General features: G+C 37.0%; 2 pseudogenes across 2 annotated transcripts in view; both read right to left on the reverse strand.

Annotated features, from left to right (window-relative positions):
- LOC306663647 (RB1-inducible coiled-coil protein 1-like) overlaps positions 1-26,223 on the reverse strand; it is a 262,272-nt pseudogene that overhangs the window by 23,058 nt on the left and 212,991 nt on the right. The window lies entirely within an intron of this gene.
- Positions 15,535-16,460, reverse strand: LOC306663406 (lysosome-associated membrane glycoprotein 2-like; annotated as a pseudogene). Its single transcript has one exon. The product of its transcript is annotated as a lysosome-associated membrane glycoprotein 2-like (transcript).

The following is a 26,223-nucleotide window of genomic DNA, read 5'->3' on the forward strand; positions in this document are numbered from 1 at the left end:
GACATTGAAGACAAAATATTTAATCTTGAAAACAAAGTTGACCAAACAGAAGATGGTAAGAAATCATGTACAGAATCTACAGGAATTATGGGATATCATGAAAAGGCCAAATTTAAGAATTATTGGGATTGAGGAAGGCTTAGAGAAACAAACCAAAGGAATGAACAATCTATTCAATGAAATAATATCACAGTATTTCCCAAATCTGAAGAATAAAATGGAAAACCAAGTACAAGAGGCTTATAGGACTCCAAATATAGAAAATTACAACAGACCCACACCAAGGCACATTATTATGAAAATACTTAATATACAAAATAGAGACAGACTTTTAAAGGCCATGAGAGAAAAGAACCAAATTACATTCAGGGGGAAACCAATAAGAATATCAGCAGATTTTTAAATCCAGACCCTAAAAGCTAGAAATGCCTGGAACAACATTTACCAAGCCCTGAAAGAAAACAAATGCCAAACAAGAATCTTATACCCAGCAAAACTTACTTTCAGATTTGATGACAAAATAAGATCCTTCCATGATAAACAAAAGCTAAAGGAATTTACAAAAAGAAACCCGACATTACAGAACATTCTCAGCAAAATTTTCTATGACGAAGAGATGAAAAACAATGATGCAAATCAGCAATGGGAGGAACAGGCCTAAAGGAGTAGCCAAATAAAGGAGAAACCAAATCATGTCAAAAAACAAAAATGAGTCAAATGACTGGGAATACAAATCATATCAAAATAATAACCCTGAAAGTTAATGGCCTGAACTCATCAATCAAAAGACATAGACAGGCAGATTGGATTAAAAAAAAAATCCAACAATATGCTGCCTGCAACAGACTCATCTCATAGAAAGAGATACCCATAGATTAAAGGTGAAAGGATGGGAAAAAACATACCATGCACAAGGACACAGCAAAAAAGCTGGAGTATCCATCCTCATTTCAGATAATGTGGACTTCAAGCCACAACTACTGAGAAGGGATAAAGAAGGACATTACATACTGCTTAAGGGAAACATAAATCAGCAAGACATAACAATCATAAATATCTATGCCCTGAACATTGGCTCATCCATGTACGTCAAACAACTCCTTCTCAATTGCAGAAATCAAATAGACCACAACACAATAATACTAGGCGATTTTATTTTATTTATTTTTTCTTTTTTTTTAAATTTTATTTTATTGTAAACAAATGGGATACATGTTTCTCTGTTTGTACATGGTGTGAAGGCATACCATTTGTGTAATCATAGATTTACATAGAGTAATGTTGTTTGACTCATTCTGTTATTTTATCCCTTACCCCCACCCCTCATTGCCCTCTATACAGTCCTTCCTTCCTCCATACTTGCCCCCCTCCCTAACCCTAACTCTAACCCTAACACTAACCCTTCCCTCCCCCCATTATGTGTCATCATCCACTTATTAGTGATATCATTCTTCCTTTGGCTTTTTGAGATTGGCTTATCTCACTTAGCATGATATTCTCCAATTTCATCCATTTGCCTGCAAATGCCATAATTTTATCATTCTTTATGGCTGAGTAATATTCCATTGTATATATATACCACAGCTTCTTTATCCACTCATCAATTGAAGGGCATCTAGGTTGGTTCCACAGTCTGGCTATTGTGAATTGAGCAGCTATGAACATTGATGTGGCTGTATCTCTGTAGTATGCTGATTTTAAGTCCTTTGGGTAGAGGCCAAGGAGTGGGATAGCTGGGTCAAATGGAGGGTCCATTCCAAGTTTTCTAAGGAATCTCCACACTGCTTTCCAGAGTGGCTGCACTAATTTGCAGTCCCACCAGCAATGTATGAGTGTACCTTTTTCCCCACATCCTCGCCAACACCTGTTGTTGCTCGTATTCTTGATAATCGCCATTCTAATTGGGGTGAGATGGAATCTTAGGGTAGTTTTGATTTGCATTTCTCTTATTACTAGAGATGTTGAACATTTTTCCATATGTTTGTTGATTGCTTGTAGATCTTCTTCTGTGAAGTGTCTATTCATTTCCTTAGCCCATTTGTTGACTGGATTATTTGAATTCTTGGAGTAGAGTTTTTTGAGTTCTTTATAGATTCTGGAGATTAGTGCTCTATCTGAAGTATGATTGGCAAAGATATTCTCCCACTCTGTAGGCTCTTTCTTCACATTGCTGATAGTTTCCTTTGCTGAGAGAAAGCTTTTTAGTTTGAATCTATCCCAGTTATTGATTCTTGCTTTTATTTCTTGTGCTATGGGAGTCCTGTTGAGGAAGTCTGGTCCTAAGCCGACATGTTGAAGATCTGGGCCTACTTTTTCTTCTATAATCTGCAGGGTCTCTGGTCTGATTCCGAGGTCCTTAATCCATTTTGAGTTTAGTTTCGGGCATGGTGAGAGATATGGGTTTAGTTTCATTCTGTTACATATGGATTTCCAATTGTCCCAGCACCATTTGTTGAAGAGGCTATCTTTTCTCCATTGCATATTTTTGGCCCCTTTGTCTAGTATGAGAAAATTGTATTTATTTGGGTTTGTGTCCGTGTCCTCTATTCGGTACCATAGATCTACCTGTCTATTTTGGTACCAATACCATGCCGTTTTTGTTACTATTGCTTTGTAGTAGAGTTGAAGATCTGGTATTGCAATACCCCCTGTTTCACTCTTCCTGCTAAGGATTGCTTTAGCTATTCTTGGTTTCTTATTCTTCCAGATGAATTTCATAATTGCTTGCTCTATCTCTGTAAGGTACGTCATTGGGATTTTAATTGGAATTGCATTGAATTTTTATAGCACTTTAGGTTGTATGGCCATTTTGACAATATTAATTCTTCCTATCCAAGAACATGGAAGATCTTTCCATCTTCTAAGGTGTTCTTTAATTTCTTTCTTTAGTGTTGTATAGTTCTCATTGTAGAGGTCTTTCACCTCTTTTGTGAGATTGATTCCCAACTATTTTATTTTTTTAGAGGCTATTGAGAATGGAGTAGTTTTCCTAATTTCTCTTTCTGAAGATTCATCACTAATGTATAAAAATGTGTTGGATTTATGAGCATTGATCTTGTAACCTGCTACTTTACTGAATTCACTTATGAGTTCTAAGAGTTTTCTGGTGGAATTTCCAGGTTCCTCTAAATATATAATCATGTCATCAGCGAACAGGGATAGTTTGAGTTCTTCTTTTCCAATTCGTATTCCTTTAATTTCTTTGGTTTGTCTAATTGCTCTGGCTAGAGTCTCAAGAACGATGTTGAATAGAAGTGGTGAAAGAGGGCATCCCTGCCTTGTTCCAGTTTTTAGGGGGAATGCTTTCAGTTTTTCACCATTTAGAATGATATTAGCCATGGGCTTAGCATAAATGGCCTTTACAATGTTAAGGAATGTTCCCACTATCCCTATTTTTTCTAGTGTTTTGAGCATGAAGGGATGCTGCATTTTATCGAATGCTTCTTCTGCATCTATTGAAATAATCATGTGATTCTCGACTTTAAGTCTATTGATATGGTGAATGACATTTATTGATTTCCTGATGTTGAACCAACCTTGCATCCCTGGGATAAAACCCACTTGATCATGGTGCACTACCTTTTTAATATGTTTTTGTATGCGATTTGCTAAAATTTTGTTGAGAAATTTTCCGTCGATGTTCATTAAGGATATTGGTCTGAAATTTTCTTTCCTTGATGAGTCTGTGTCTGGTTTAGGTATCAGTGTGATATTGGCTTCATAGAATGAGTTTGGGAGGGTTCCCTCCTCTTCTATTTTATGGAATACTTTGAGAAGTATTGGAATGAGCTCTTCTTTAAAGGTTTGGTAGAACTCGGCTGAGAACCCATCTGGTCCCGGACTTTTCTTTGTTGGTAGAATTTTGATGACTTCTTCTATTTCAGTACTTGAAATTGGTCAATTTAAATTGTATATGTCCTCCTCATTCAGTTTAGGCAATTCATATGTCTCTAGAAACCTGTTGATGTCTTTGAGGTTGTCTGTTTTGTTGGAGTATAGATTTTCAAAATAGCTTCTCATTATGTTTTGTATTTCAATCCTGTCTGTTGTGATATTTCCTTGTTCATTCCAAATTTTAGTGATTTGGGTTTTCCCTCGTCTTCTCTTTGTTAGTGTGGCTAAAGGTTTATCAATTTTGTTTATTTGTTCGAAGAACCAACTATTTATTTTTTAAATTTTTTGTATTGTTTCTTTTGTTTCAATTTCATTGATTTCAGCCCTGAGTTTAACTATTTCCTGTCTTCTACTACTTTTGGTGCTGATCTGTTCTTCTTTTTCTAGGGCTTTGAGCTGTAGTGTTAGGTCATTTATTTTTTGAGTTTTACTTCTTTTATTAAATGCGCTCCATGAAATAAATTTCCCTCTAAGTACTGCTTTCATAGTGTCCCAGAGATTTTGATATGATGTTTCTTTGTTCTAATTTACCTCTAAGAATTTTTTAATTTCCTTCCTAATATCTTCTGTTATCCATTCATCATATATTAGCATATTGTTTAATCTCCAGATGTTGGAATAGTTTCTGTGTTTTACTCTTTCATTTATTTCTAACTTCAATCCATTATGATCTGATAGAATACATGGTAGTGTCTCTATCTTCTTGTATTTGCTAACATTAGCTTTGTGGCATAATATATGGTTTATTTTAGAGAAGGATCCATGTGCTGCTGAGAAGAAAGTGTATTCACTCTTGGATGGATGGTATATTCTATAAATGTCCGTTAAGTCTAAATTATTGATTGTGTTATTGAGATCTATGGTTTCTTTGTTCAATTTTTGTCTGGAAGATCTGTCCAGTGGTGAGAGAGGCGTGTTAAAATCACCTAGTATTATTGTGTTATGGTCTATTTGGTTTCTGAAATTCAGAAGGATTTGTTTGACATACATGGATGAGCCACTGTTTGGGGCATAGATGTTTATGATTGTTATATCTTGCTGATTTATGCTTCCCTTTAGCAGTATGAAATGACCTTCTTTATCCCTTCTGACTAACTTTGGCTTGAAGTCCACATTATTGGAAATGAGGATGGATACTCCAGCTTTTTTGCTGAGTCCATGTGCATGGCATGTTTTTCCCCATCCTTTCACCTTTAGTCTATGGGTATCTTTTTCTATGAGGTGAGTCTCTTGCAGGCAACATATTGTTGGATCTTTATTTTTAATCCAGTCTGCCAGTCTATGTCTTTTGATTGATGAATTCAGGCCATTAACATTCAGGGTTATTATTGAGATATGATTTGGTGTCCCGGTCATTTGGTTTATTTTTTAAATTTTATTTATTTATTTGTTTGACACAAATAGGTTCCTCCTTTATTTGACAATTCCTTTAGAATAATTCCTCCCTTTGCTGATTTGCTTCTTTGTTTTTCATCTCTTCCTCATGGAATATTTTGCTGAGAATGTTCTGTAATGCTGGCTTTCTTTTTGTAAATTCTTTTAGCTTTTGTTTATCATGGAAGGATTTTATTTCATCATCAAATTTGAAGGTAAGTTTTGCTGGGTATAAGATTCCTGGTTGGCATCCATTTTCTTTCAGGGCCTGAAAAATGTTGTTCCAGGCCCTTCTAGCTTTTAGGGTCTGGATTGAAAAATCTGCTGATATCCGTATTGGTTTCCCCCTGAATGTAATTTGGTTCTTTTCTCTCACAGCCTTTAAAATTCTGTCTTTATTTTGTATGTTAGGCATTTTCAGTATAATGTGCCTTGGTGTGGGTCTGTTGTAATTTTGTGTATTTGGAGTCCTATAAGCCTTTTGAACTTGATTTTCCATTTCATTCTTCAGATTTGGGAAATTTTCTGATATTATTTCATTGAATAGATTGTTCATTCCTTTGGTTTGTTTCTCTAAGCCTTCCTCAATCCCAATAATTCTTAAATTTGGCCTTTTCATGATATCCCATAGTTCTTGTAGATTCTGTTCATGATTTCTTACCATCTTCTCTGTTTGTTCAACTTTGTTTTCAAGGTTAAATATTTTGTCTTCAATGTCTGAGGTTGTGTCTTCCAGGTGTTCTATCCTACTGGATATGCTTTCTATGGAGTTCTTAATTTGGTTTATTGTTTCCTTCATGTCAAGGATTTCTGTTTGGTTTTTTTTCAATATCTCTAACTCTTTATTGAAATGATCTTTTGCTTCCTGTATTTGCTCTTTTAACTGTCGATTGGTGCGATCATTCAAGCCTGCATTTGCTCTTTCATCTCATCGTTTGCTTCCCTGATAATTTTAATTATGTACAATCTGAACTCCTTTTCTGTCATTTCTTCTGCCATGCTGTCATTGGGTTTTATTGATGTATCATCTAGATTTGTTTGCAGCATTTTCTTTCCTTGTTTTCTCATATTGTTCAGGTATCAGTGGACCGCTGAGGTATTGCAGATTTCCTCTATTGACTTACAATGTCCCTGAATATTTCTATATATATCCCCTCTGAGCCTTCAGTAGGCTGATGTCTTGGAGGAAGTTGATAATGTGGTGCTCCACAAGGAATCTGCCTCTCTAGGAGTGGTGGCCTTCAGGTGGGGTATATTCCCTGCTAGTGGGCAGAGGTGCCTCCACTTGTTGACCAATGGTCATCCAAAGGGGAACTAGGCTGCTGGCTGAGGCAAGGCCTGTTTGGGCCTGTGTCTCTGGTTTTACCGTCCTTGTGAGGAAACCTCACCCAGCAGGGAGTACTCACCTGGTGGGGAGGTCTCGCTGGTCAGTTCCCTCCTAGAGGTTCCCCTCAATTTACAGCTACCGCCTGGGCTGTGCTGCCTTCCTCTGCAAAGTTTCCAGGGGACCGTACCTACCTCCTGGGCCTGGGAGCCTCACCCTTCGCAAATGAATCTCCTTAGGCTGCCCTTCCTCAGAGAATCTGCCCACAGGCCTGGAACCTTCGCTCCGCCCCTAAGCCTGTCTCTGTGCCGCTCTTCCACCAAGAAGCCTCCTAGATCCTGGGTCCCTGCTGTGGACCTAATTGCCTTGCTATGCGGCCCCTCTCTGAGCAGCCACCTGGGGCCCCGTACAATCGCTCTGAGTCCCAGAGACTCGCCACACGCCTCTTTCTCCAGACAGCCGCCCAGTATTCTGGTGCGGTCACTGGGAGTCCAAAGAAATCACTGCGTGCCTCCTCCCACCAACCACCCGTAGCCCGGGGGCCATCAATCACTGCGAGTCAAAATGACCCTCCCTGTTCCTCCTCCTCCTCCAGGTAACCCCCCGGGTGTTCAGGAGCGGTCACTCTGAGTGGCTCTGAATCCACATGACCCACTGCCGCGTCCTCTGGGCAACCGCCCGGAGCTCTGGTGCGGCCACTCGATACCAAGGGACCCACTGCGCGCCTCCTCCAGGCAGACCCCTGTGTTCAGGAGCGGTCGCTTTAAGTCCAAACAACTCATCACTCGCCTTCTCCTCTGAGCAGCCGCCTGGAGCTCTAATGCAGTCACTGCGAGTCCACACGCCCCGCCGTGCTCCTCCTCCTCCTCCTCCTACTCCTCAGGGCAGGCCCCGGTGTTCAGAAGTGGTCTGAGTCCAAACAGCTCGCCACGCAGCCCCTCCTCTGGCAACCGCCTGTAGCTCTGGTATAGCCACTCCGAATCCAAGCGGCCGCGCTCCTACTCCTCTTCGTCCTCAGGGCAGGCCCCGGGGTTCAGAAGCATCGCTCTGAGTCCAAACAGCTCGCTGCGAGGCTTCTCCTCTGGCAACTCCCTGTAGCTCTGGTATAGCCACTCCGAATCCAAGCAGCCACACTCCTTCTCCTCCTCCTCAGGGCAGGCCCCGGTGTCCTGAGTCCACACAGCTCTCCTTGCTGCTCCTCCCCTGGGCAGCCACCGGAGCCCCAGTGGTTGCTCCGATTCCCAGCGCTGTGTTGAGCGGCCTCCTTTACGGCGCTCCCAGTTGTCTGAGTTCCTTACTAGGCGATTTTAACACACCTCTCTCACCACTGGATAGATCTTCCAAACAAAAATTGAATAAAGAAACCATAGATCTCAATAACACAATCAACAATTTAGACTTAACTGACTTACATAGAATATACCATGCAACAAAGAATGAATACACTTTCTTCTCAGCAGCACATGGATTCTTCTCTAAAATAGACCATGTTTTATGCCACAAAGCTACTGTTAGCAAATACAAGAAGATAGAGATACTACCTTGTACTCTATCAGATCATAATGGATTGAAATTAGAAATAAAGGACAGAATAAAAACAGAAACTTCTCCAATACTTGGAGATTAAATAATACACTATCATATGATGAAAAGGATAACAGAAGACATCAGGAGGGAAATTAAAAAACTCTTAAAAGTAAACGAGAACAAAGACACATCATATCAAAACCTCTGGGACACTATGAAAGCAGTACTTAGAGGAAGATTTATTTCATGGGGCACATTCAACAAAAGAAGTAGAAATGAACAAATGAACGACTTAACACTACAGCTCAAAGCCCTAGAAAAAGAAGAGCAGACCAACACCAAAATTAGTAGAAGACATGAAATAGTTAAAATCAGAGCCAAAATCAACAAAATTGAAACAAAAGAAACAATCAAAAAATTAACAAAATAAATAGGTGGTTCTTTGAAAAAATAAACAAAATTGATAAACCTGTAGCCACACTTACAAAGAGAAAGAGGGATAAAACTCAAATTACTAAAATTCAGAATGAACAAGGAAATATCACAACAGGCACGAGTGAAATACAAAACATAATTAGAGGCTATTTTGAAAATCTATACTCCAACAAAACAGAAAACCTCGAAGACACCAACAAATTTCTAGAGACTTATGAGTTACCTAAACTGAATGAGGAGGACATATACAACTTAAATAAATCAATTTCAAGCAATGTAATAGAAGAGGTCATCAAAATCCTACCAACAAAGAGAAGTCCGGGACCCGATGGGTTCTCAGTCGAGTTCTATGAAACCTTTAAAGAAGAGCTCATTGCAATATTTCTCAAAGTATTCCATTAAATAGAAGAGGAGGGAACCCTCCCAAACTCATTCTATGAAGCCAATATCACCCTGATACCTAAACCAGACAGAGTCACATCAAGGAAAGAAAATTTCAGACCAATATGCTTAATGAACATTGACGCAAAAATTCTCAACAAAATTTTAGCAAATCGCATACAAAAATATATTAAAAAGATAGTGCACCACTATCAAGTGGGTTTTATCCCTGGGATGCAAGGTTGGTTCAACATCCAGAAATCAATAAATGTCATTCACCATATCAACAGACTAAAAGTTAAGAATCACATGATTATTTCAATAGATGCAGAAGAAACATTCGATAAAATGCAGCATCCCTTCATGATCAAAATACTAGAAAAAATTGGGGTAGTGGGAACTTTCCTTAACATTGTGAAGGCCATCTATGCTAAGCCCACAGCCAATATTATTCAAAATGGTGAAAAACTGAAAGCATTCCCCCTAAAAACTGGAACAAGGCAGGGATGCCCTCTTTCACCACTTCTATTCAACATCATTCTTGAGACTCTAGCCAGAGCAATTAGACAAACCAAAGAAATTAAAGGGATATGAATTGGAAAAGAAGAACTCAAACTATCCCTGTTCGCTGATGACATGATTACATATTTAGAGGAACCTGGAAATTTTACCAGAAAACTCTTAGAACTCATAAGTGAATTCAGTAAAGTAGCAGGTTACAAGATCAATGCTCACAAATCCAACACATTTTTATACATAAGTGATGAATTTTCAGAAAGAGAAATTAGGAAAACTACCCCATTCACAATTTCATCGAGAAAAGTAAAATACCTGGGAATCAATCTCACAAAAGAGGTGAAAGACCTCTACAATGAGAACTACTGAACACTAAGGAGAGAATTAAAGAAAACCTTAGAAGATGGAAAGATCCCCCATGTTCTTGGATAGGCAGAATTAATAATGTCAAAATGGCCATACTACCAAAAGTGCTATACAGATTCAATGCAATTCCAAATAAATCCCAATGATGTACCTTACAGAAATAGAGGAAGCAATTATAAAATTCATCTGGAAGAATAAGGAACCCAGAATAGCTAAAGCAATCCTCAGTAGAAAGAGCGAAGCAGGGGGTATCGCAATACCAGATCTTCAACTCTATTACAAAGCAATAGTAATAAAAACAGCATGGTAATGGTACCAAAATAGACAGGTAGATCAATGGTACAGAATAGAGGACATGGACACAAACCCAAATAAATACAATTTTCTCATACTAGACAAAGGTGCCAAAAATGTGCAATGGAGTAAAGATAGCCTCTTCAACAAATGGTGCTGGGAATACTGGAAATCCATATGCAACGGAATGAAATTAAACCCCTATCTCTCACCCTGCACAAAAGTCAACTCAAAATGGATCAAGGACTTCAGAATCAGACCAGAGACCCTGCATCTTATAGAAGAAAAAGTAGGTCCAATCCTTCAACTTGTTAGCTTAGGGTCAGACTTCCTTAAGAGGACTCCCATAGCCCAAGAAATAAGAGCAAGAATCAATAACTGGGATAGATTCAAACTAAAAAGCTTTCTCTCAGCAAAGGAAACTATCAGTAATGTGAAGAGAGTGCCTATAGAGTGGGAGAAAATCTTTGTCACTCGTACTTCAGATAGAGTGCTAATTTCCAGAATCTATAAAGAACTCAAAAAACTCTACACCAGGAATACAAATAACCCAATCAACAAATGGGCTAAGGAAATGAACAGATACTTCACAGAAGAAGATCTACAAGCAATCAACAGATATATGAAAAAATGTTCAAAATCTCTAGTAATAAGAGAAATGCAAATCAAAACTACCCTAAGATTCCATCTCACCCCAATTAGAATGGCGATTATCAAGAACACAAGCAACAATAAGTGTTGGAGAGGATGTGGGAAATAAGGTACTCTCATACATTGCTGGTGGAGTTGCACATTAGTGCAGCCACTCTGGAAAGCAGTATGGAGATTCCTCAGAAAGGTTGGAATGGAACCTTATTTGACCCAGCTATCCCACTCCTTGACCTATACCCAAAGGACTTAAAATCAGCATACTACAGAGATACAGCCACATCAATGTTCATAGCTGCTCAATTCGCCATAGCCAGATTGTGGAACCAACCTAGATGCCCTTCAGTTGATGAATGGATAAAGAAACGGTGGCATATATATACAATGGAATATTACTCTGCCATGAAGAATGATAAAATTATGGCATTTGCAGGCAAATGGGTGAAATTGGAGGATATCATGCTAAGTGAGATAAGCCAATCTCAAAAAAATTAGGACGAATGATCTCGCTGATAAGCAGATGTGGACATATAATGGGGTGTTGCAGGGGTTAGCGTTAGCGTTAGGTTTAGGGTTAGGGATAAGGAGGGTGGTAAGAATGGAGGAAGGAAGGACTGTATAGAGGGAAAAGAGGGGTGGGAAGGTTGGGGGGTAAGGGAAAAAATAACAGAATGAATCAAACAACATTGCCCTATGTAAATTTATGATTTTTAATTAAAAACAAAACAAAAATAAGCCAAATGACTGGGAATATAAATTATATCTCAATAAGAACCCTGAACGTCAATGGCCTAAACTCATCAAGTAAAGACATAGACTGGCAGAATGGATTAAAAAGAAAGACCCAACAATATGCTGCCTGCAAGAGACATATCTCATAGAAAAAGACATCCACAGTATAAAGGTGAAAGGATGGGAAAAAAACCTACCATGCACAAGGACTCAGTAAAAAAGCGGGGGTTTCCATTTTTATATCAGACAAAGTAGACTTCAAGCCAAAGTTAGTCAGAAGGGATAAAGGAGAATATTTCATACTGCTTAAGGGAACCATAAATCAGGAAGACATAACGATATTAAATACTGATGCCCCAAACAAGGGTGCATCCCTGTACATCAAACAAATCCTTCTCAATTTCAGAAATCACATAGACCACAACACAATAATTCTGGGTGACTTTAACGCACCACTGTCACCAGTAGATAGATCTTCCAAATAAAATCCAACCAAAGAAACCATAGAATTCAATAACACAATCAATAACCTAGAATTAATAGACATATATAGAATATTCCATCCATCAACGAGGGGTTTCACTTTCTTCTCAGCAGCACATGGAACCTTCTCGAAAATAGACCATATGTTATGCCACAAAGCAGACGTTAGGAAATGCAAAATATAGAGATACCACCTTCTGTTCTATTAGATCATAATGGGTTGAGAATAGAAATCAATGATAAAATAAAAAACAGAAATTACTCCAATACCTGGAGACTAAATAATATGCTATTGAATGAAACATGGATAACAAAAAACATCAAGGAGGAGATTAAAAAAAATTCTTAGACATCAATGAGAACGACGATACAACATATCAAAATCTCTAGGACACTATGAAAGTGGTACTAAGAGGAAAATTCATTGCATGGAGCACATTCCAGAAAAGAATGAAAAGTCAACAACTAAATGACCTAACTTTACAGCCAAAGCCCTAGAAAAAAAAAGAACAGAATAACAGCAAAATTGTAGAAGACAGGAAATAGTTAAAATCAGAGGTGAAGTCAATGAAATTGAAACAAAAGAAACAATTCAAAAAATTGACAAAACAAAAAGTTTGTTCTTTGGGACAGTAAACAAAATAGACAAACCCTTAGCCACACTAACAAAGAGAAGGAGAGTGAAAACTCAAATTACTAAAATTCGTGATGAAAAAGGAAATATCAAGACAGACACCACTGAGATACCGAACATAATGAGAAGCTACTTTGAAAATCTGTATTCCAACAAAATAGGAACTACCGAAGACATTGACAAATTTCTAGAGACATATGCTCCGCCCAAACTGAACCAGGAGGACATACACGATTTAAACAGATCCATATCAAGCAATGAAATAGAAGAATCCATTAAAAACCTACCATCCAAGAAAAGCCCAGAACCAGACAGATTCTCAGCCGAGTTCTACAAGACCTTCAAAGAAGAACTCATTCCAATACTTCTCAAAGTATTCCAGGAAATAGAAAAGAGGGTACCCTACCGAACTCATTCTGTGAAACTAATATCACTCTCATACCCAAACCAGGCAAAGACACATTAAGGAAAGAAAATTTTAGACCCATATCCTTGATGAATATAGATGCAAAGATCCTTAACAAAATATTGGCAAACCGTATCCAAAAGCATATTAAGAAAATCATTCACCATGATCAAGTGGGGTTCATCCCTGGAATGCAAGGATGGTTTAAAACCGTAAATCAATAAATGTAATCCATCATGTCAATAGACTTAAGGATAAGAATCATATGGTTATTTCAATTGATGCAGAAAAAGCGTTCGACAAAATACAACACCCTTTCATGCTCAAAACACTAGAAAAATAGGGATAGTAGGAACATACCTGAACATTGTAAAGGCTATTTATGCTAAGCCCATGGCCAACATCATTCCTAATGGAGAAAAACTGAAACCATTCCCTTTAAAAACGGGAAGAAGACAGAGGTGTCCTCTTTCACCACTTCTATTCAACATTGTCCTCGAAACTCTAGCCAGAGAAATTAGGCAGACCAAAGAAATTAAAGGGATATAAATAGGAAAAGAGGAACTTTAGCTGTCACTATTTGCTGATGACATGATTCTATATTTAGAGGATCCAAAAACCTCCTCCAGCAAACTTCTAGACCTCATCAATGAATTCAGCAAAATATCAGGCTATAAAATAAATGTGCATAAATCTAAAGAATGTTTATACACAAGTGATGAAACATCTGAAAGGGAAATGAGGAAAACAACTCCATTTGCAATAGCCTCAAAAAACATAAAATACTTGGGAATCAATCTCACCAAAGAGGTAAAAGATCTCTAGAATGAAAACTACAAAACACTGAAGAAAGAAATTGAGGAAGACCTTAGAAGATGGAAAGATCTCCCATGTTCTTGGATAGGCAGAATTAATATTGTCAAAATGGCCATACTACCAAAAGTGCTATACAGATTCAATGCAATTCCAATTAAAATCCCAATGACGTACCTCAGAGAAATAGAGCAAGCAATCCTGAAATTCATCTGGAAGAATAAGAAACCCAGAATAGTTAAAGCAATCCTTAGCAGGAAGAACGAAACAGGGGGTATCGCAATACCAGAACTTCAACTATACTACAAAGCAGTAGTAACAAAAACAAAATGGTATTGGCACCAAAATAGACAGGTAGATCAATGGTACAGAATAGAGGACATGGACACAAACCCAAATAAATACAATTTTCTCATACTAGAAAATGGTGCCAAAAATATGCAATGGAGAAAAGATAGCCTCTTCAACAAATGGTGCTGGGAAAACTAGAAAACCATATGCAACAGAATGAAATTAAACCCCTATCTCTCACCCTGCACAAAACTCAATTCAAAATGGATCAAGGACCTTGAAATCAGACCAGAGACCCTGCATCTTATAGAAGAAAAAGTAGGTCCAAACTTTCAACTTGTTGTCTTAGGATCAGACTTCCTTAAGAGGACTCCCATAGCCCAAGAAATAAAAGCAAGAATCAACAACTGGGATAGATTCAAACTAAAAAGCTTTCTCTCAGCAAAGGAAACTATCAGTAATGTGAAGAGAGAGCCTACAGAGTGGGAGAATACCTTTGCCAATCATACTTCAGATAGAGCGCTGATTTCCAGAATGTATAAAGAACTCAAAAAACTCTACACCAGGAATACAAATAACCCAATCAACAAATGGGCTAAGGATATGAACAGACGCTTCACAGAAGATATACAAGCAATCAACAAACATATGAAAAAATGTTCAACATCTTTAGTAATAAGAGAAATGCATATCAAACTACATTAAGATTCCATCTCACCCCAATTAGAATGCGTTTATCAAGAATACAAGCAACAATAGGTTTTGTAGAGGATGTGGGGAAAAAGGTACACTCATACATTGCTGGTGGGGATGCAAATTAGTTCAGCCACTCTGGAATGCAGTGTGGAGATTCCTCATAAAACTTGGAATGGAACCTTATTTGACCCAGCTATCCCATTCCTCGGCCTATACCCAAAGGACTTAAAATCAGCTTACTACAGAGATATAGCCACATCAATGTTCATAATTGCTCAATTCACCATAGACAGACTATGGAACCAAACTAGATGTCCTTCAATTGATGAATGGATAAGGAAACTGGTATGCATATATACAATGGAATATTACTGAGCTATAAAGAATAATAAAATTATGGCATTTGCAGGCAAATGGATGAAATTGAAGAATATCATGCTAAATGAGATAAGCCAATCTCAAAAATCCAAAAGACAAATGATCTCACTGACAAGCAGATGATGACACATAGTGGGGGGGGAGGGGGCAAGAATGGAGGAAGGAGGAAATGTATAGAGGGAAAGAGAAGTGGGAGGGGTGGGGGGAAGGAAAAAATAATGGGATGAATCAGTCATCATTACCCTTTGTAAATGTATGATTACACAAATGGTATGCTGTTACTCCATGTACAAACAGAAACAACATATATCCCATTTGTTTAAAGTAAAAATAAATTAAAAAAACATTATTTGCATGTATTTTTATATAGTCAATCAGATTGCAGGTTCCAAAATTGCTTATATTCAGCATTATGACGCTTGAGACCAATAAAATAAGCCAGCAACACTAGAATAAGTACTCCTGCCAAGGCTGCTCCCACCTCTATGGGCACAAGGAAATTGCTGTCATCTGCCCTTCAGTCTTGAGCTGTAGAATACTTTCCTTCCATCATATTGAAAGGCTGAACTCTTAAATCAAAGGTATTTATCTGAAATGTTCCAGACACTGAAACAGTCTGCTCTTTGTTGCACATATAAGAACTTCCCAGATGAGCATCCCAGTAGCTAAGTTTATTATTTGCAATGCTGAAAACAGAGCCATTAACCAAATTTATGCTGACATTCACTTCCTTAAGATAGAATCGTTTTTTGTTTTTGACAGAAAAGACAAAGTCAAGATATTTAATGATGCTGCTATTCAGTCTAAGTTGAGCAGTCTGAGGAAGACCACTGCCAGTGACACAGTTGTATTGTGGTTAATGTTAATAATGTATCCTGAGTGACATTCAGCTGCAGCCCCAGACAAGTGTTGCTGCCATTACTAAATGAATAGGTTCCCACTTTGTGTGTTTGTGTTGGAGTGGGTGTTGTAGTAGGAGATGGCACAATGGTGTGAATGATGGGTGCCACTGTGGTGGGATGTTTGTCTTCATCACACAGATATTCTTTTGTGCTCACCATGCCACTCTGGACAAAATCTTGTACAAGACCATTCCAAAAGTGCTGAGTGACATTATTATTTTCTCTAGTTAACAAACAATTGCATCTAAAGATGTCATTCAATGGAATTTTTAATGCCACAGGTTTGTCAATGGTAGTATTTTCCAGGATGAGGCAGAGCAGAAGGAGCCCTGAGCCTGAAGCTGGGGACAGGTGGAAGTGTACCATGATCCCACAGAGCTGGAGGCAGCGGTGACAACAAGGGAAGCAACACAAGCAAAATCTCTCACTGGGCCTGGGGAGAGTGCACTGATGACCATCTACCACAGCACTGTCGGGGCTATTTCCTATGTGGCAACCCTGCAGAAAGCAAGAGATTCAATTCTTATGTTTATAAAGAAAAAAATATTGTTACCCCCCCCCACCATCCCCCAAAAAAGAATGCTTGGAGGATAAAGCAAAATGATTGGACTTTGATACAGCAACCCTGTATGCTTAAATCCCTCACTGCCATTAAGCACATTTGTACTCTTTGTAAGTCTTGAAAACAGAGACCACTATAGGTAAAATGTTGTTATTTGTGATGTTAATAAGACACAGAGAAAAATACCCAATACAGTGTAAGTCATAAGTAATTTCTTAAAGTATGTTTCACTTTGAAACATTTTACCTTTGATTTTTCAGCATTTGAATTATAATAAGTTTCGGTGTAATTTTATTTCCTTTTTTAAAGTAAATCTTGAGATTTCCTCAGCTTTCAGAAAAAGATTACTTTTTAGAAAAAATATTCACAAATATTTGAAAAAGCAGCACAGAGAACTTCCATGCAATCATTATCTTGCATCCTCCATTGTATTCATGTATATAATACTTGTCAAGAACAACATGGACACTAAATTGTATCTTGATTAATCATTTCAGATGTCATGGTACATGATCACCTAACTCCATTTTTCTGGGTCTGCAGTGGGCATAACATCATGGTGGAATAATAAGGTACGGTAAAGTTGCTCACCTCATGGCAGTCAGGAAGTAGAGGGGAAAAGTCTTGGGATTATGTAGAGTCTGAGGCCATATCCCCAGTGACTGACTTCCTCCAGGATGCCTCACCTGCCTACAGTTATCTCACTGCAGCTTTCCAGGAGACATTCTTATATCCAAACTGTAACTGTCATCAGTGTTATTTAATGTGTTGATTATTATGGTTGTTATTTCCATAAATGTAACCTAATTATCACTTACATTTCTTCTTGAGCTAATAAGAGGAAAGAGAGATAAATGTGTTCTTCAGGACTGTTATTAAACAATGTACTTACAGGAGGTAGTACTTAGCAAAAAATTCTGAAAATATGTCCAGATATTTTCCCCAGGTTTATATTTTCTTTGTTCTTACCATGTACTAGTGGTTTTGAATGATTGATACATATTAAAATGAAATTTAAACATTATTACAAATTAAAATTTTAAAAATTAGTTCAGAATTTACTACTCAAAGATAGATAATATCAGAGTTAGACATTATCCCAAAGGAATATCATATCTATTCCTACCTAAAATAGAAGGCAAAATGGGTAGCTGAATGAGACTCATTCGGATTCATACCTAACGTATGTTACTATAATGCATATATATTACTCATCAACAAAGCTCTTAAAATGAATGTTTGTGTGAAGAAGGGATGATGGAAAGTGCAACAAAAGTTATTCTTTAAAAGTTGAATCATACTATCTTAAATTACATATTAAATTTAATATTCTTGACTTTGTTGAGTGGTGGGTAAGGGGCAGGTAGAAGAAAGATAATGAAATGAGACAAACATCATTACCCTATTTATGTGTGTTTGCACAAATGTGTGTCATTTTTCTGGTGTGCACAACCATAAAAATGAAAAGTTGAACCCCATTTGTGTGCAACGAATCAAAAGTAAATTGAACTAAAAAAATGAATATTAATACACTAGTACATTTAAAGTTCAACAACATAGATCCCTGCCACTTTCATTTTTTTTCAGTGTTGAGGTATGTTCTTACTATCCCTGTTTTTTTCTAGTGTTTTGAGGATGAAGAAGTGCTGTATTTTATCAAAGGTTTTTGCTGCATCTATTGAAAAATCATATGATTAACTTTAAATCTATTGATGTGGTGAATTACAGTTGTTGATTTCCAGATGTTAAATAAACCTTGCATTGCTGGGATGAAACGCTCTTGATTGTGGTACACTATCTTTTAAATATGTTTTTGTATGTGATTTGCAGAAATTTTGCTAAGGAATTTCGGAACTATGTTCATCAGAGATATTGGTCTAAAGTGTTCTTTCCTTGATGTGTCTTCATCTGGTCTGGGTATCAAGGTGATATTAACTTCATAGAATGAGTTTGGAATGGCCCCCTCCATCTTTATTTCATGGAATATTTTTAAGATTATTGGAATTAGCTCTTCTTTGAAGGTCTTGTAGAACTAGGCTGAGAATACATCTGGTCCTGGGCTTTTCTTAGTTGGTAGGCTTTTGATGGCTTCTTCTAGTTCATTGCTTGATACTGATTTGTTTAAATTGTATATGTTCTCCTGGTTCAGTTTGGGTGGATCATACGTCTCTAGAAACCTATGAATGTCTTTGAAATTTTCTGTTTTGTTGGAGTATAGATTTTCAAAATAGCTTCTAATTATGTTATTTATTTTAATGGTGTCTGTTATGATATTTCATTTTTCATAATAAATTTTCATAATATGAGTTTTCTCTCACCTTCTCTTTGTTAGTGTGGCTAGGGTTTATCAATTTTATTTATTTTTTCAAAGAACCAACTTTTTTTTTTGTCAACTTTTTGAATTCTTTCATTTCAGTTTCATTGATTTCAACTCTGATTTTAAATATTTCCCAACTTCCAATACTTTTAATGTTGATCTGTTCTTTTTTCAGGGCTTTGAGCTATAATAATAGGTCATTTATATTTTTATTTTTCCTTCTTTTATTGAATGTGTTCCATGCATTGAATTTTCCTCTTAGTACTGCTTTCATAGTGTCCCAGAGATTTTGATATGTCCTAGTGTTGTTCTCATTTACTTCTAAGAATTTTTTTTTATCTCCTCCCTGATGTCTTCTGTTATCATTGCATCATTCAACAGGATATTATTTAGTTTCAAGGTGTTGGAGTAGTTTCTGTTTTTATTATTGATTTCTAATTTCATTCCATTATGATCTGATGGAATAAAGGTGGTACCACTATTTTATTGTATTTGCTAACAGCTTTGTGGCACAACATATGGTCTATTATAGAGAAGATTCTATGTGATGCTGAGAAGAAAGTGTACTCGTTAACTGATGGATAAAATATTCTATATATTCCTGTTATGTCTAAATTATTGATTGTGTTACTGAGTTCTATGGTTTCTTTGTTCAATTTTTGTTTGGAAATTCCATCCAGTGGTGAGAGAAGTGTGTTAACATCACCTAGTATTATTGTATTGCATTCTATTTGATTCCTGGAATAAATAAACTCAAAATAGATCAAAAGAAGTAGGAATTTGACAGGAAACTATGCAATTCCTAAAAGGAAAGCAGGGTCAACACTCTAGCATATAGGCACAGGCAACAACTTTCTCAATAGGATACCAAAAGCTCAGGAAATAGTGCCAAGAGTTAATAAATGGGATGTTATCAAATTAAAAACTTCTGCAAAGCAAAGGAAATGATTCATAATGTGAGAGAAAACCTACAGAAAGGGAGAAAAATATTTGCTAACTATTCTGAAGAGGAGAAAAGTGAATGGTCTTTTGACAAGGGGTAGAAATTTCAAGTAGCATGTCAATTAAATAGAGCAGCAGCTTCACTGTGAATCACAATGCCTGTATCAAGATCCACCAACTTAGATTCATAGAATGTCTAAAGACTTACACTTTACCATCACATATAATGTTGTTGAGTACTCACTAGACTGCAGAGATGGGTTAGTCATGCTGTCCAAGTTCCTGGATGAAGAACTAAAACTTGGTACGTATCTGGCTGCAATAGATAACATGACCAACCAATATCTGGCCAGCCAAGACATTATTTCTGTGAGCTAGGGTGTTCATCAAGCAGAGAAAAGGGTGCAGACTCTTCCAAATTATCATCTTTCACTTGATCCTGGTCCACTCTTACTCATTTACATGGGGAAAAATAACCCCAAAGTTAATAATGGAGGGATCCCCAATGTCTCCTAAAATTATCTGGGTATATGAATAACTAAGAACAACTTTCAATTTTCTTGCTGCTTGCAGAGTATATAAAATTCTGTTAAGCTATCAAGTGTTTCTTGGCTGTCGTTGAGTCATCTTTTGCGGAAAGGGTTTTTTTTTTTTTTTTTTAGAGTAGCATTTGGCACAGTTTGGTGAACACACGTTAGCCACAGCTATGGGAGTCTTGCAGCATTGAAAGTCCTAGTTTCTCTCACCAGTAGTTCCAATAGTCCAAAGCTAAGAGATACAGTGAGATTGAAAATTCTGTGTTGAGTACAGGCCTGAGGGTTTCAAGATGAGTGGAAACTCTTCCAAATTTAAGTGAGAGAGAGAAATTGAGCACAGGTGATGGGGCAGCTCAGCTGAACACTGAGTTTCACAATGTCTTGATAGTGGGAACCTGGTGGTGAGATTAAAGCAGATAAGGGAATTTGGGGACTCAGGCATGATAAAGCTGAAAGCCACATCTAAGACTTGAGTGAAGCTAACTTGGAGAAGCAAAAACTATTTCAAAATGTCAATGTATGTGTGTGACATAAAATTAAGGTATGTAATCCAAAATAAATATTTTATGGTGAATATATAATGCTTTCATTTTCTCAGGAGCACATAATCTTCTCTTGTGGAGTAGCTGGTCACACATGCAGGCAAATTGATCCAACTGAATTGAATCACTATACTGCATTACAACTGGCTATTAACCCAACCAGGACCACTGATAATTCATATAGTTTCAATATTTCTGAGAAATATTGAAAATGGTGTTAGTTACTAAAAATGTGTTTTTGTGTATAATAAAATTATCACATACACATTTTGATAGAACACCTCATTTGACTGCCATCTGGTAGAAAACCTTGGCACGTAAGTGCATGGCTTCTGTTATGTAAAAGGCACACTGGGAACAGCAGGTTTGCATCCTACCAGACCATCCAGTCACAGTAAGGGACTGTGGTGCATGCATAGGACTACTTATTGTAGTTCTGTCAATATGTGCCTAGAGTATATGGTCATCATGCCAAAAGTAGTTGATTCCTAAAAGGAAACACTGTGCACACAAATGGTAATATTTCAACAAACTGTGAAAGTCAACAAGAGGTTGTAATTCTTCATTTGTTTATTCCTGGATGTGAGACATTAGATACGCCATTCAACATCCCAAACTTGGTTTTCTCATCTGTAATGTAAAGAGATGTAAGTATATGATCCAAAAGGCTTTTTCTGGCTAAAGAGATACCTTGAGTTTTAATTTCTTAAACCTATGCTTTTCAAAGTGTAGCCATATACCGGCAGTCTAGAGATTTGGTCAAATGCCAATTTCATCCAAACTTCAGACCTACAGAACCAGCCACTTTGGGAATGGGGCCCAGCAATCTGTCTTGAGGAAGCTGTGATGAACTCTGGAGATTGAGAACCACTGCCTTCACATATGTGATATATTTAATCATCAATGTATTTATGCAGAAATTTTCTAATTTTTCTCAGATTCACCAAAAGCATTTTCTCTTCTACACTTCCACATCATTCTTCATCTCTCCCAATCCCACAGCTTGGAAAATTATTTTGGACAAAATAAAACTTTTTAAAATTTGCTATTTTTATGATTTCACACAGCTTTAATGAATTTATTGTATCTTATGAACAAAAATAAACTCATAGAAAAGAAAAAAGTCTATATTATGAGTACTCTTGTATTATTTTCTCCAGAATTAATGAGGCATATTTGGTAGATATCAGTATGAGTCGTAACTACAAAATGGGAGAAAACATTTGGGGTAAGTTTCATGCTCATTGTGATTTAAATGTTAGGTGAATATTATTAGGTCCAAGGCTTAGCATCTATGCAGCCATTTTAAATTCTTATCACAAGTTGCTTTCCCACTCTAGAGGGGTACTTACAGAGAAGAAAGGAGTTAAAAGGTAAACTCCCCTTCCCACCTCTTATTAACCACCCCACCAGAACATCCCCTTACTTGTCCCGTTAGCCCATCATAAGTTCTTACACAAGCAGCTCATTAAGCTCATGCGACTTTATGTGAGCCACCCAAACCTCCCCATAAAATACCCCAGAGCTCAGTTTTTCCTGCCTCTCTCTCTCACTTTTCCCAAGGGATGACCTTTGTCAGACCCTGACTGGCAAATTGAACTTTCTACGTGTGGATATCCTCACCTGGTTTCTGCATTGCTCAGCCACATTGCATTTTCCTTTCAAATAGAACAGGTTAGTTTGTAGGAATCCATTATAATGGAGTAAACACACAAACATACCCACACTTGAGAATACCAATAAGGCTTTCAACTGAAGAAACAACCATAGATGACCTCTTGTAATTAGTCAGGTTTTCCTCCTGCAAATCTCAGAAAGCAATTAGTAAAGAGACATAAAGAATAAAATTCTGGGTGTACAATTACTTCACCAAATAAGCAATTGCCTCGATTTAGAAATCTGTTAACCTGAGTTCATAATGTGATTCGGGTATATAATCATCTACAGCTTGGACTAGTTCATAAACATATTTATGGAGAAATTTATTAGACATCTTGCTAGGTGTTACTTTTGCTATATGGTCCCTATAATTGGACTTAGTTTACTAAGAAGGAAAAACACCCCTTCCTTTCCTTCTTTCCAGTGTCCAACTCTAAAATCACTTTAGTTATTGAGTTTTCCACATTTCCTTACACTCTCACTATTGATAGTCAAAAATTCAAGTCTAGAAGAGTTATTCAAGTTATTCCTCACATAACACCTGCCATTCTTTATTATTTCTTCTTCTTCAGATATGAAGTGAAAGGTTCAGGGCTGTGGTGGGAAAAGCCCTTGGGGGCTTTCCTCTCCTGTTTTGTTGTTGTTTGTTTTGTTTTGTTTTTTTTGCTTGGGACCTTCAGATTTCCAAATTTCTAAGCAACTCCTGAGAAGAATTAATGCACTTACATGCTTTTCCATCCTTTATCAAGAAGAAAGTTAACTGTGTTTTAATAGAGTGATGTTTTGAAAGTTTTTACTGACTTCCAGAAGCTGTTCTGTAAATTCTCAGTATGAAACTGAAATATATGAATAATAAATGATAACTGAGGCAATGTAATTGTTGACTACTTCTGTGTGGACATCGTGCTAGGTTTGAACATGCAAGCAATATACTATGAAGATCCTCAAAGCATCAACCTTTTGTGTAATATGAATGGGAGTTGGAACAAGTATTTATAGAGCATGTTCTACCTAAGACATTTTGCAATTGTCTATCATTTCTTTTTTTTTTTTTTTTGAAAATGCTGGTTATGTGACTGAACATGCCTTTCATTTAGTTTTGAAGAATGAAATCACTGAAAATGATACATTATAAAGCTTGTAGGTTACTATACCAATGCAATAACTTGCATATATACATGTGAGCATTATTTGTCATATGTAATATGCGAAGTTATAGAAACTACAAATCATTTTATTTTAAAATCAATTCCTTTATTGAAATGTCTGTGCTTTTAGATCATGATGTAATTTGAAACAAATTATCTTTATTTATTTATTAACTTGAAATGGAAAATTAAAAATTAAAAAGGTGATTATGACAAGATCACCATGTCATTACTTTGTGTTATTTGTTATGCTTTTGTGCTTTTTGTATTCATTAAAATGAAATTTTTGAAATATTCTATACTTTTACACAAACTCTGTACCAACAATATTGAATGTTTTCTGGAGATGATTTTAAAGTTACACTTCTTTGTTGATTTCTGGACTTCAATAATCTGAATTCAGATAGAAAAATGAATATGATATTAGTAGTAGCTGCTTGAAACACCGAATTGGACCAAAACTCAAATATATGCAAGTAGAAACAGTTGTTATGATTGCTTTTTATGATTAGTTATTTAATTCCAATTATTATTCAGTTATAATTGAAGTGTATACTGGGATAAGAAAGAGATATTTTCTAGAATACCTAAGGGCAGTTTTATTTTGTTAAGATGGAATGCATGGCAACTAAAGTCCTCACTGCATACTTACCTGCTTTAGGTGATCCTGAAGGGCCTCCAAGGTGGGTAAACCAGCATTCTATACACCTGAAGCCACTCTGCAGGCCCACCAGTCATCAGGGGTTCTGACCCTGGATCCTACCTCCAGAAAGGACAATCTGCTGGTCAGTCAGCTGCTTCCTCCTCTCTTGTGCTACACTGCCCAAGATGATGTCACCATCTATTAGAAGTTCTTTTGTGGAACATGGGATAGATTCACCTTCACAGGGGTCACCTCAGAAAACACCATGGTTTGAATTCCTACCTTCTTTTTGAAAGGCTTTCCTCCTTCTTCTGTATCACAGAAGGCAGCCAAATGCTATTCATTCAGACATGCATGTAGTAAATGTTTAAGACTTTCTCTTTTCATGTGCCCTGAGGTGGAAATTATACATGTGGAAAAGAGGAGAAAAACTGATTTCTCCAGTCTGTCCTAGCAGTATCTCAAAGGGAGTTGAACACTTTAATGTAATTTGTTGATTTCTTGGAAAGAAATTTTCAAATGTGTGAAGATAAGATGACCATGAAAATTTCACTGTGTATGGGCATGTGAAATGTGGTAAATGGATCTGTGATGTGAGAATCATCTGTATCATATATGTTATCTGGGGTAAGTACCTGGCACAAATATGCAGAATGAGGTTGTGGTATGTCTTCTGGCATTCATTGTATGTTCTTGTACATATTTGATGAATATTTCTAATGTTCTTAAAAGGGATGCTGATGAGTGTTACTCTGTGTGCATTTGTATGACTGTGTGTGTTTTTTTTGGGGGTGGTGTTCATGTGTGGGTGTCTTCTCTGTTATGAGAGTACTTAGTACATATGTGAGGGTGCAGGCAAAGAAGAGCTGAACAGAGTTATCCATAAACAATTTGAGTGCAAATGTCTATATATGAAAGTACTTTCGTATATTTATGAAATATTAGTGTTTTACAGTTAGGTCAATTCTTATACAGTTAAAACAGGTCACCTGTGTGGAAGTCTGTGAAATAATGGAAATAGTGAAATCATTGAATCCATTTTTTTTTTTTGTTAGAATAAGGGCATAAGGGAGTAGCTACCTAATGCTAATAGAGTTGGGGAAAATGAATAAAGAAAGAAGATATTTGTATGTATAAAAGAGAAGTAACAATGGTGAAATGGGGCCATAAACATTTGGAAGAATTATAACAAGAGAGTATGAGTTTAGTTTGTGCCTTGTGAGGAGGAGTTTCTGACCAAATTCCAAGACACAGCTCACTCTCTCCCAGAACTGGCCCAGTGTTTACGTGCAGGTCCACTCTGAGGAACATTGTCCTATTATTTTTGTTTGATTGTTTTATTTATTTATTTATTATTTTTGAAGACTGCATTTTTTTTTTTTTTGGTGGTGCTAGGGATGGAACCCAGGGCCTTAGTACATGCAAGGAAAGCACTCTACCAACTGAGCTATAGCCCCAGTCCCAGACTGCATTTTGTACACAAATGGGGTACATCATTTCATTTCAGTGGTTGTACACAATGTAGATTCATACCATTCATGTAATCATACATGTACACAGGGTAATTGTCTCATTCCACCATTTTTCATATCCCCCTCATTTCCTTGTACCTAATTATTACAGGCACATTCCCCATTTGTTTCTGTCAAGAGACTTCGGTATTATTCCCTCTGCTCTGAATCACTCTCCTGTATTTGAATGGAAAATAAAGTGAGGAAAGGTTATGCTAGCAGCTCAGCTGCATGTTGTGCCCAAGTTCAGATCCTACCTTTGCATCTGC

The sequence above is a fragment of the Sciurus vulgaris genome, assembly GCF_902686455.1.
Source record: "Sciurus vulgaris genome assembly, chromosome: 6".
NCBI classification, from domain to species: domain Eukaryota; kingdom Metazoa; phylum Chordata; class Mammalia; order Rodentia; family Sciuridae; genus Sciurus; species Sciurus vulgaris.